This window comes from Sinohyriopsis cumingii, chromosome 14, assembly GCF_028554795.1.
Source record: "Sinohyriopsis cumingii isolate HCF-2022 chromosome 14, ASM2855479v2, whole genome shotgun sequence".
Classification (NCBI taxonomy): domain Eukaryota; kingdom Metazoa; phylum Mollusca; class Bivalvia; order Unionida; family Unionidae; genus Sinohyriopsis; species Sinohyriopsis cumingii.
In genome coordinates, this window is record NC_142974.1 from 12,892,022 (window position 1) to 12,905,281 (window position 13,260).

The 13,260-nt window shown below is 40.2% G+C and overlaps 1 protein-coding gene across 3 annotated transcripts in view; it reads left to right on the forward strand.

Moving 5' to 3' along the window:
- The first annotated feature begins 8,523 nt into the window (after positions 1 to 8,523).
- The window catches only part of LOC149783273 (hydroxyacid-oxoacid transhydrogenase, mitochondrial-like), a 58,050-nt gene continuing 53,313 nt past the window's right edge, over positions 8,524 to 13,260 (forward strand). The window contains exon 1 of one of the 3 annotated variants that reach the window (XM_089931504.1): positions 8,524 to 8,701. The gene's annotated coding sequence lies outside the window, so the exon portion shown is untranslated. Of the gene's footprint in view, positions 8,702 to 9,071; positions 9,183 to 13,260 lie in introns of those variants that run through there. The other 2 variants (XM_089931503.1, XM_089931505.1) reach the window with 2 other exon arrangements.

The following is a 13,260-nucleotide window of genomic DNA, read 5'->3' on the forward strand; positions in this document are numbered from 1 at the left end:
AAATCGACGAGTAAATAGGCGTGTGGCGTTTGAGTGGCATCGTCTTACGCCTGAGTCAGCCAAGGCGTTCCTAACTGTTTGGCTAAGACTTGCACTTGCGATTTATCTCTAGGGCTTTTAAACAAGACCACGTAATGCGCATTGAGACTGATGGTGCGATGGGCTTTACTTTGTTGAAACAAATTTTGGGTGATGTAAACGACACTGGCATTACGGTGATGCCCTTTGCGCGTGAACCACAGTTTAATTTCTTCTTCGTCTTCTCCTAACATGTCGTCGAAAATGACCAAATGGGTTAGACGGGAGTCAGAGACGATGCCATCGTCTTCTTTAGGAATGCCTTCCACAAACACGATGGAATCGCCTTGACTTTCTCGCAAGAGGCTGTACGCCGATTGCCACTCTTTGTAACACCACACGATTCGTTGAGGGGGTCGATCGATCAAATGATGTTTATGTTCGATCAAACGTTTGACGAATTCGGTTTTGCCTGAACCGCTAGGTCCAGCAATGAGCATGTTAAAGGGATGGCGAAGATACAAATCCTCCCAACTGGCACGATCTAAGTGTTCGTCGATGACTTTGACAGTAGAGGAAGAGGGAGCAGAGACAGCAGAGGTAGCCATGGTGTGAGAAATGTCACTTGTGACACGAAAACAAACAAGACAAGAGTTTATATACTTTTTCAGAACACGTTTATTGAATGTTTCAAACATGAATACGAAAGACAAAAATGCATAAAAGCCAAAGGCTTAAGTACAAGAATAAAAGGCACATGATAACCATTAACGTGGAATAAACACAAGTGTCTGTACAACATGTTTTGGGTAAAGTTCTAACCAGTTCTATAGTAGGGGTAAGGTCACACAAGTGTCCTCCCGAAAGGGTCTTTCAGGCCTGTCCACGACAGTCCTGTCCTGGGTGACGGGTTCTTCTGGCACCGTCACTAACACAGGTTGAAAAGTAACTTTTTTCCTTGAATAACTCTCGTGCATACTGGGCCACCTCTTGTGTCCAAGCCTCAAAACCCTGGTCTCGGTGATGTCCAACATTTGACTCCTAACCAATCTGGTTTCTTCTTCGTCAACGACATGGTAAGTTACTTCAATGAACAATGAACTATCGATCTTGCCTAGGGTTCCTTTTCATATACAGACCAATACCGACGTGACCGTACGGTAAGGTGAAGTGATTGGGAAGTCGCACTCGCTTCTGGTATACAATTTGATAGACTTTTTCCAAGGGTCGACTGACGATGTGGTGAGTGGGTAAACGTACAATCTTGTTCGGTTGATAGGTGGTCACTTTAAAGTTTCCATCCTCTCCCGATTGCAAGGCTTCTTTCAATACCCCAAAGTTGACCACTCGACTGGTACGATGATTCAGAGTCAGTCCTTTCACTTTGCACGTCGTGTGCACTTCTCCTTGTTTGTCCCGGTATTCGTAGCCGTAATTTTTGGGACCACCACTGACGAAACTTAGAATCTTGTCGTCGGGATGCTCGTCTGTCCAGGCTCCTAAACGGTCACCTTCGATGTCAGGGTGCTGTTGAATCGGGTGATGGATGTAAATGCAACTGTCCGTGTCAAAGTACAGGACGCGTTCTTCTAACAGTTCTAAAGCTTCAAACAATTTTAAGCGAGCATGAGCTGTCACGTAAGCTGCAATGATGACATTTCCAAAAGGGTCGTCTTGTACAAAGTCCAGATCTTCATCGTAATTGACCAAGATCAAATCCTCTCGAACGACGTCCACGTGTTTCATGTATTTGGTTTTGTCGTGAATCATCTGGAAGTAGCGGGAAGGTTCTGTCAAATATTCCGTCTTGGGTAAACACGGTCGTTGTGCCATTTTACCCCACAAGCAATTTAACATCACTTTGGCAAACGATCGCCTGCCTTCGTTTTCGATGTGGTCTAAAGAGATGCCTTCTTGTGCGTAGTATTTCTCTTTGAACTGTATTTGGTCTTCGGGAGTGTGACACCAGGAAGGATAGCCGCTGGCTTCTTGTTTCAGTTTCAAAAAGGCATCCACGTAGTCGGCGAAAATGCCTTTCTGAGTAGGGTCACCCTTGTGGTATTGTTGTGTCTTGGGAAAGTGGCAAATTTCGTACACTTCTAACAGTTGGTATCCCATGTCCAGAGCTTTGAACAATTCCACGCTGACCCAGGTTCCCGTCAAGGCACGTTCTTCCTGGCTGTGATGACAAGGTTGGTCCTGGTTGCACGTTTCGGCACAAGTACGGCACAATGGAAACATCAGTTTGCCTTGACAATGGTGAGGTAAGACGGGATGGTATAGGTTCGTGGGAGGCAAAACTTTACACTTGATCAAGACTTCGTATTGTCAAATGTTTTTCAGGTCGATGTGTTCCGTGAACAATTGCGGGTGCCCTACAGGAAAGCGACAATATTTGCACACGTAGGGATACAGCGAACACACGTCCAAGTATTTGATTTCTTCTCCTTTCTCTTCGTCGGCTTGGTACAGCAAACAGGTGGCATTGGTCCTTCCTCCGTACAAACTATCCCTCGGGTTCAGCGGGTCCATGAACTGGTAACTTTCCACGAGGCGTTTAAACTCGGGATCGGTTTTCAAACGGTGATCGTACTCGTGTTCCCACATTTCCACCACTTGGTATCCTTGCTGTTCTAACTTTAGGCGTCGCTGACAAGTGTCCTGGTACAAGTCTTCCATGGTTCGTTGCAAAAACTGATTTTTAGTGTCACGGTCAGGGTAACAGACGGGACATCCGTGAAATAAGCAACCGTTAAACTCGTACACGATCTTGGGGTTTTCTAAGTCCCAGCCATCTACCGAATACGTTCCGATGGTCTTTTCGCCTCCTCCGTTGCGGGCATGCTGAATCCATTTGTCTTCCTTGTCGCACAAGTAATGTAACCAACGTAGGGCTTTGACCGAGTATTGACGCTTGACATAGTGGGTCGTTTGAGGACTGATGACAGCCACGGTGTTTTCAGGCATGAATCGTTGGCGGTACACTAAGGAACACGCTTTGGCAATGGTGCAAGCTTCTTTCAAAGGATCGACCCCTCCGTGTTCCATGAACAGTTCTCGAAATTTTCCACAGCAACGCCGTAAAATGTCCACGTCGGAACGACAATACTTTAACATTTCTTCCTGAAAGTCGAAAGGGTCCGAGGCGTGAGCTTGGTGCCAAGCGTAGAAAGCTTCTCGTTGTTCGGTACGCATGCTGTCGGGGTCGTAATAGTGAGCCTCAGGCAAATGGGGTAGAACAGCATGTTGATTGGCTTCCGTATTGAAAAAGTGTGGAAAGTACCCTTTAGCCATTTCTGTCATTCCAAACGTTTTAGGCATTCGGCTCAAAGGCATGGCCAAGTAACTCATCGAATCTTTAAACTGTACTTGTCCCACTTGCATGAAAATGATTTTGGCTCCATTCAAAATCACTTTAGGACGTTCGGTGCCATGTTCCGTATAGTACCTCAAAAGAAACTGTCCATCGTATCCGGAGAAATTGTGAGCCATCACCGTGGCATGACGATGACAATCTCCGTAACGTTCGATGTCCTCTTGGCTCCACGTCTTGTCGATGGGGTCTAAGACCCATTGGGCAAAATCGGCTAACGTGTTTGGTCCCCGAAAGATTTTTTCACGTCCTCCAGGAATCTTGCTGCAGTGAGGGCAATGACTGAAGATAGGTTCTTGAATGCACTTCTCGCACGCTCGATGAGCCACGCAGAAATTAGGGATGTGAATGCCAGTCTCTTGCATGCATTCGAAATCGAAAAAGATGAAATTGCCTTTCTTCTTGTGACCGTCCTCTTTCTCTGGTGGGGGTTGGTATTTTTGCACGTAACATTCGTGTTCCAAGTCCACGATGTGGTGACAAATGTGACATTTTTTCTTTCCTCGACATACGTGTGCCTTGGCATTGTTGGTAAGTATGCCTTGTCCACACGTAGGGCACAATCTCAGGAGTTGACAAGCACATTTCTTCTGTGAACCTTGTGTTTTCAAATGTTGCTGGTAACAGGCAGGGCTGACAAACGTGCGCAGACAAGTCGAACAAGGCACTGGTTCTTCGCTCAGACAGGGTGGAGAGGCCAAATATCCTGGGCATTTCAATCCACAATGCTTGTGTTGCTCTCGATTGTTATAACCATAATCACATTTCTCACAATAATAACCGTATCCCAGGAATCCGGTGATACTGGTAATGGTATCGAAATGGTCATCGTGATGATAAACATGAATGTATTTTCCGTCCTTAAAATCCTGGCCTCGAAACAACAGAGACCCGCGCATTTCTTGAGGGTGCACTTTCAAGCTGTAGCGTGGAGGTAGGGCATCTTGCAATTTTTGCATCTCAGGAATGCCACAGGGTGTGTCTTTGGACAGGCCAGCTTGTTGCAACAGGAGTTCTGCTTCGTTTCGTTGTTTGGCTCGATCGGATCGTTGAATAGTGTTCCAGGTTCTTTTCCATTCTGTCGTGTCGTTCTTGTTGGCATAGGTTCGTCCCACCACGATGCCACGGGCTAAACACATCTGGTCATGAGGATTGTGAATTTGGACAAGACTACGCTTAATGCTGCGAAGCTCGTTCACCAATAACATCTTTTTGCGTCCTGTCCCTTGAGGAAGAGAGACGTGGGCCATTTTCAGTGTGGCTTTACCATCGATGATGTCAAACTGGTCATTAGATTGTTGTACGTGTTGAATCTTGTCCATGATTTTGGAAGGGGTTAGTTCTGCAGGTCTGCTAAACTCGATCCAAACAGGGGATTTCAAACCGTCGTGATCTATGGATAGTGTCAAGCAATCGTCTTCTTTAGGTTGACATTGTCGCTTGAGTGCGGTGAGCAAAGAATCCCACATCTCGGTGATGAACCCTTCTGCTTTCTCCAAGGGTACGTCGGTCTTGAAATCTTTAAACTTCACCGTGTAGGTGTAAGCCGTGGTTCTAAATTTTCTAGAGGAGCGCTTTTCCGTCTCTCGAATGGAATAGTATTTTTCAGGGTTGACTAAGGGTGACGAACTTGGTTTAGAGGTTTCAAATTCTGGTTCACTCATGTCCTCTTCAAAATCACTGGCATGAATCTGTGCCAAGATTTCAGCCCTGGTACGAGGCGATAGATCACGTTTCTGCCTCTTACTTTCTTCTTCTTCTTTCTTCTCGAATGAATGGGATCGTTTCATCTTGAGTGCAAAACGTCAAATGACTCAAGTTTAAACACCATAGACTAATTTATAGTCTTGGCAAACCAGCGTATATAAAAAGGGTGTGTGTCTTGTCCTTTCACTATTCATTTCACTCTCAAGCTGAGCACAACGATGGAAGAGACTACCCAGATGGAACGTTTCGTCAGAGCTTTGCGAGGGGTCATTAGAAAATTCTCTTCAGACCAGCCGACAGACTACTCTCCTTCCTTTCGAGATAAAAGTCAAGATACTTGCTATATCTGTCAGAAGAAAGGGCATTGGTCTTCAGAGTGTCCAGACCGTCAAAAAAGAACAAAAACAGGGGCTAAAAAAGACAAAAGTCAAGATACCTCTTATTATTGTAAAGAAAAAGGACATTGGTCTCCAGATTGCCCAAAAAAGAAACAAGAGGAATCAGAAGAAAAGAAGGATTCTTCAAAAGAAGAGAGGGATTCTTCGGAAGAAGAGAGGGATTCTTCAGAGGAAGAAGAGGAAGAAAGAAGACAATTCTATTTAAAAGAGGCAAAGAAACAGGAGAAGAAAAGAAGAAGGGAAGAAAATGAGGAAAAAACGGTGAAGAAATTCAAAAAACAGAGAGACTAAATAATGAAAAAGAAGAAGTGTACGAACTTTTTAAAGTGTTCTGTGGTGATATGTGAATTGGATTGTAAAAAAATGGATAAAAGAATACATGAATGATATAAGGTAAGTGTCTTTGAGTTTTGATTTTAAAATAAGAAGCTACACTCACGCACTCATACACAGACACGTACTATAAGGGTAAAATGGGTGGGTTTATTTTTGAGTTATTGGCAAAATGAAATTGTATTTCTTTTCGAGAAATGAGGGTGGCCCTGAAAAGGGCCTTTTTTTCTTTATGGTGTAGGAGTGAGTTTAACCAATCAACTTTAACTGCCTTAAGCCTTTGCCACGGCCAAGGCCTACTTCTGATGATTGGGTTGAAATCACTAAGGGTGGTACGACAGGCTTAGTCACAGGGTTGGCGTGTTTAGCTCGGGAAGGTCGTATTCTCTTTGGTCGTGATAAAGAAGTCTGATACATTTGTTTCAGACTTCTTAACTCCGCTAAAATGTCCAACAGTACCGTAGCCGTTTGATTTTCACCCTCTTGTTTCTTTGCTGCTACTTCTTCTTGCTGTTGTTTTTTTCTTACCTCTTCTTGTTGCTGTTGCTGTTGCTGTAGGAGAAAAGCTTGTTCCGCTTCCTTTTGTCGTTGCATAAATTTCTCCAATTCTTCTTTCTGTCTCTGTCTAAAATTCCACAAAATCCCAATTTACCTCTTCTGAAAGTAAGTTCGGGTTCCCTTGGGCAGTCTCCCCTGCTGGTGCACCCCAATGGATCGTTTTCTGAGTTTCCGTCATGTTGAATCACTGTCGCATAGATTGACTGCACACAAGCGCTAGCGAATCTATATAGACCAACTAACGTCACAGACTACTCTCTTCGGATTGGATGCGGGCTGACTGAATTTTGTAACGCGTGTTTGGATTGGTGAATGAACTCAATCCGTTTCAATCCTGCCTCTACCTATAAATAAGCGCAGTTCAGTGCATTGATTCACCTGTTCTCGTCGCTTCAAGATGTGGACCGATGTGCAATCTTCTACGCTTGTGTCTTCCATGATGTTCCGGACGGACATACCCATGTATGTCCGATCCAAGTGGGCCGTTGTCCACAGGACAAACACCAGCCTGTGGATACGTAGGATCTACGTAGAAAGACAAGGATGCCTGAAAAGAGTGCTGATTTACGGACCAACAGTGAGACGTAGCCTAAGGACAAGAAGAAGACCAATGCGGTACCATTTATGTTAATGAATACATTAACATAAACCCAAAGGCCCTTTTCAGGGCCAGCCATATTTCTCGAAAAGAGATAGCCTTTCCATTGCCTACCCTTTTTTTAAATTTAAATTTAAATTTAAATTTAAAAAAACTTTAAAAAAAAAAAAAATCCCAAAAGCCCAAACTCTATTCCCCATGTTAATTTCCCTTGTCCCTAGACAGACCCAAACTCTATGTTAAATTCCCATTGTCCCTAAAGTGGCCCAGCGTTTTTCTCCATGTTAAATTTCCATTGTACGTATATTGTCCCACGATTTTTCTCCATGTTAAATCCCCTTGTACGTATATTGACCCACGATTTATTGCCATGTTAAATTTCCATTGTACGTATATTGTCCCAGGGGTCTCCGTAATGCTAATTCCCATTGTACGTATAGTATCCCACTTAACTACTATCGCGCAGCTGTCCAAGAGTCTACAAAGGTCACACCAAATTTGTTGATGCTTGGTATGGAAATGACCGTTACACTCGATATTCAATTTGGACGGCCACCATATACATATTCTCGAAATACCTTGGTTGAAAAGCTTTCGAAAACAATGCGTTCAGCTCATCAATTTGCAAGGAACCACCTTAACCAAAGTATGTTAGGTCATAAGAGATTCTACGACAGTCGATTGAAATGGGAACAGTTCAAACCAGGTGATTTGGTTTGGGTTTACACTCCCCAAAGGAAAACATGACTTTCAAGTAAATTGCAGTCTTGGTGGAAGGGACCATTTCAAGTTGTTAAAAAGACTCTTTGATGTGACATACCGCGTAAAGTGTAGGGGCAAATCGCAATTGATTCACGTAGACAGGATTATATCCTGTAAAGTCCGAGATAACAACGATATTGGGGATATGCGTCAAAGTGATGATAATGTCGATGAGCATGACAATGCTAGCTATACTAATCTCGATGATACATCCAGAAATAAGAATCTACCTTGGCCGTACCCTATGGAAAGTACCGCCTCGGAACACCCGTTACCAACGACCCAGAGTGGACGCCTAAGGCGATGCCCGAGCTGGTGGAAGGAATATACGTTTTAGATAGAAACTTTAATTTCAAAATTCGTATAAGTTACTCTAAACTTCAGCTGTGGAAATTTAAAAAGTAAAAAATGCTGAAAGTGAATACCATTAAGCTAAAATAGGACTTATCTTAAATATTCGGCTGGATATACAGTGTGTGACTATACATTTATAACTCTTGAATTGTACAATAGAGCTTGCTTATGCCAAACAAAAAAGAACTTGAATCGCATCGATTTTTCTTTTATAATATCTAGTCTTATGGAATATATTTTGAAGCTTTAAAAAAAAAAAAACTAAATATATTGCAGTTTTAGAGTGAGGACACACTTAGTCGGAGGCATGGGTAATTTGTAGCAAGGTATCTTTGCTGACTTTGTAAATAGTTCCCAAAACTAGCCTGTTAAGTGATAGAGGTCACACAAGGTCAGTCTAATTGTCTAATGGTACCGTAAAATGGAGAGACGATCTGAAAATTACACAGGCTGGCTGGTGCGTGTTCCTTAGGCAGTGATCTTGTTATAGGCTTCAGATGTAAGGTTAATGACCTTGTGATCTTGGAAAAGATTGTAATATGTCACTGTCAGGAAAAGTTATAGGAAGGATAGAAAAATCTGAGAAAATCTAGAAGTCAGGTTAGTATAACAGAGTACATTGAAAGATCTAGACCGGGTTGAATGCTAAACAATGCAACCGATGATGCAAATTTCGCGATGAATTCATCTTTGAAGATATTTTATAATAAAATATGATTTATTATGATTTGGACACAGTGGAAAGTTCAGTAATGAGAAACAAAAGCAGATAATATCCAGACGAGTCCACGAGACTTTATCTGGTTTGCATGCAATCAGGGAACCAGACTATATTTTAGCCTACATTTTTTTTTTTAGTAGTCTGGTTCTCGGAGCTCTCTATATTCTATTACTCTCTTCATAACGAAGATGACTAGTTCAGAGGTCAGGGAACCAGACTACAGTTTTAGTTCAACCGGATAGTCTTCGGCTATTTTTGTGAGACAAAAATATGATTGACCTCAAAGTTTCGAATGACCAAAGTTTACAGCTGGAAAGCCACGAAGAGTGCTCACTAACCAAGTATTACAATATTTTTCAGGTAGATCCTTTAATTGCTTGGCATTTATTGAACACGTGTTTCAAATTGTATCTGTTGATATGTGTTGCTTTTGACAGTTGACGATATGAATACATTTCTGGGGGAAGGTGAGTACTAGTTTGGTTCATGATCTCTGCCTAAGAATTGGTTTCGGAAAAAGAAATGTATTATGATCTACTTTCCAGATTTATAGAACAACTGATTCTCAGTGTCCTACTTCTTGCATCCTTTGTAACTGAACCTTTTTCCAGTTGATTAAATTTACAATTTATTCATTCATATGGTTTGTATGTATGGTGTTGTGTTGTGTTTTTAGTATTTTTTAATGATTTTTGTTTTATTTTGTTACATGTACTTTATTCATGATCATATATATACATGTAGGTCAAGAGTTCCCAGTTCATTTAATAAAAAGAAATAAAAAAATGAAATTTGGCTTGAAATTAGTGATAAAACAGTTTGCAATAGTGGAGCATTTTATATACAATGATATAATTTGATAATACAGATTAGTTATTTGACTGTTGTTTTTTTTTCTTCTTCTTTCTGAAAACCACATTGGATTATAGTATCTGCACACTTTCCTGTTTGTTTGTACCCCCCTACAGATTTAAAAGCATCAAGGATATAAAAAAATGCATGAACCTTAGTCATTTGATTCATTGATTTATAATTTGTAACCTGATTGCTGCCAGGGGTCTCTTATTTTATCAAATTATTGGTGTTTCAATGCAAACAGAAGCTCCCAGTGTAAACAGTCAGTCAGACTGCTCACTGTCCATTATACACTTGTTCAAAGAAATTGATTCCAAAATGTATAGAATTATTCAATATTGGTAAACTACTCACATTTATTGCTTGAAACACAGTCAGGCCCAAGCAGATATGGTGACCATGTTGCTAAAGAAACTCCTGTTGATTCAAAATGCCAACAAGTTGATGGGATGGTGTGATAATGCTATAGAACAAAATAGTTGGGATAATTGTACATGAGGACTTCAACAATCTCTCGTCTTGACTGCATACTTTTCTTCTCCAGTATACTGATTTCAGAAGACCTTTACAGCAAAAACACAGCAAAATAAATAAACATGATTTTTGTATTCAGTACCCAAATGAAAGACCTAGTGTGTGTGTATATATTGTAAAAATGGAATTTTCATCAGATACAGCCACCATACCTAGCAGTTTTAAGAAATATTTAAAACTGCTTTTTTTTAATCATCCTAGTTAATGTTCTAATAAATTTAAATTTACTAAACACAGTATCAGTCTTGCATTGTGAAGCATATATTTATCTGAGCCTTAAATACCCATACTACCCACTTAATTGAGCCAACTGTATAACCCGATTCCCATGACATTTTATGCTAAAACATGGGGCATCCTCATATTTAAAAGCCCACCTGTTTGAACTACATGTAACCTACCATATTTACATGGTTGAGAGGGTTGACACTTATGTAATGTGTTTTTAGGTCCTAATCTGGGGAAGGGGGGCCAATGAATGTGATCCTAGAAAATTGATGTCATCCAATTGAGAATATTTTTGTGTGAGCCTATGGAAACATGACTGGAAATTCAAATTTGAATGAAAGATTTATTTTCCTTGAAGCATTTAATATATTTACAAACAAAATATGGTTGGCAGGTTTATTACATTCATATTTCATCACCACACACAAAGATATCTGCACAAACTGCAGCTGTTTAAATATAAAAAAGTTTATGTCTTTAAAATCCATAAAAATAGAGACATGCAGTCTTTGCTCCTGCCATTAGATTATATGGGGATTTGATGTTATAAAATGTTTTTCAGCATGGAAAATGATCTCTCAGGATTGCTATTACAGTATCAAGTATGCAATGGCCATCCCAGCTTGATTTTTAAATCTTGGTTTTCTTGAAAGTACATTACAAACTCTCTTAAAGACATGGTCAAAATAGTGTCACCTTCCTTGTCATCAATCATTCATCAATCAGAACACAGCATTTGTTACTGTGGCATAATTCAAATACTTGGTGCAAATGCATTATTCATGATATTTGCTGTTTGTGTCCATTTGCATCTGGATTTCTGATCAATATCGCTATCCAGGATCATTTCCTTACACAAGTCTAAAAATAATCTGCAACAGAAAATGGCAGATTGTGCCTTTCACTAAAATTGCATAAAAGTTCTTCAGCACTAGTGACATCAACTGTCGAATACCTCATGCAAGCGTCTTTTAAGGTCTCTGCTCCATTCGTATGGAAGCGCCTTTTAACGCCTGCTGTAAATATCAGCTATTTTTAGCTTGTTTTTGTAGCGCCACCTTCGGGGAAATCCCCCTATTAGATACTACATTCATTTTTGCAAATGACAATTACGTTAGATCACATGGTCACTGTTTATGCACTGGTCGATATCTGCTGTTTAAAGTAACTGGGTCATAATCTCCACTCTCCTAAATGGCAGCCGCGGCCGCAGATTTCATTCAGTACTTACAAAGTTTTCACAGTTAGAATTACATATATGAAAGATTCAGTAACTTAGGTAAAGGCTCTGATAGTGATGTAGGCAGCTATTAGTTTTTATAAATTATCAAACTCAGATGACTTAGTGATGTAGACGCAGGCAAAAAACTTGTATATATTTCGAGTATGAGAAATTGCAGCTATGGTTGGTCACGCTGCCTCACTGATATGATGGTGAATGAGTTCTCTCAAGATTTTAAAGCAGATAAAAAATTCTTCTGTGAAAAATAATTTTACGGCTATAACTATTGGACTTTGCTCTTAAATTTTTCCACATATAATAGATGTGTACCAAAAATGTAAAATGGTTAAAATTGATGTTAAACGTAACATATACTACATTGCTTAACAGTTCACAGGCAGGCCTATGTGTATGCGGTCGACTAGGTAAAGGTGTTCTATTTATAGTGCGCTGTCCTTTGTCACTATGCTCTATGAGGTAAAGGGTTAAACATTCGTTACTGTTAGAACAATGCTCTGCATTAGTGCATTGTCCTGATGCTTGGTGGTGTTGGTATGGTGATGGATTTTGCACACTCCAGAATGACTGATGTTGATATGGTGTGTTTACAGTGCAAAGAATGCAGTTTAGTTCAAAATATCATACTCCATCTTGGATTTCTTAAATTAATTTTTGTTAGACTCTGTTTGCATGACATATGGCTCATCCATCTCTGGGTCACAGATGCAATTGTGACTTTTTGCCTTTATAAATGAATCACACTTGTAGACTGTTTCAACTACATGTACATGTTTTGTGTTTTAGACTGTATATCATGTAAATATGGAGCATAATCTGACTTCCAAGAAATGCTGCCATAGATCACAAACTTGCCAGTATTCTCTGGTAAAGATGGGTTAAGCATTCCAGTTGCAGACAATTTTTTGCTATAACTTTTCTCATTGATTTACCTAACTTCAAACTAATTAGATTGCTTCACATATGCAAATGATTCTGATAAACTATTTCACATCAGTTCTCTGAGAGGCTGCCTCACAGCATTGTTCAAAGGACTTAACGTGACATCACCCTAGGTACTGTCATTCAGTTAAATAACCTGTGAAATGGTGGTTGTTTATCTCAGACAGCATTATCATTTAATTGCCTCTGACAATCAGCTGTATAAATTGCCACATGTGCTCTAAGCAGGACTTTTTATGATTATACACATTACAGGTTGCAGGCATGTGTTATGGTGGTCAGGAAAGCTCTCACTCTGTTTCAGTCTCTTATTTTGTCAATGCGAAGATTACTGATTATCATAATGTTTATAAGCATGGTAGTTAAAAATAAATTTTCAAATGGCAGCTCATGTTATGGCCAGAATGGAACTAAATACTTCTTAACCACCATAGTTTAGATACATGAACTTTTACTACAAAAAGGGTATTTCTTGGGTCCCATGTTATGAGTCTCAGACCTGCATAAAGTTAGAAGAATTTAATTGGAACATTCTGTTCCTCCAGAGGATATAGCATTGGCTTGTTCTCACTTATAATGCTGAAATCCAAAGGAAAAATGGTATTAAAAGATCTATGCAAGAAAAACCAATTAAGCAAA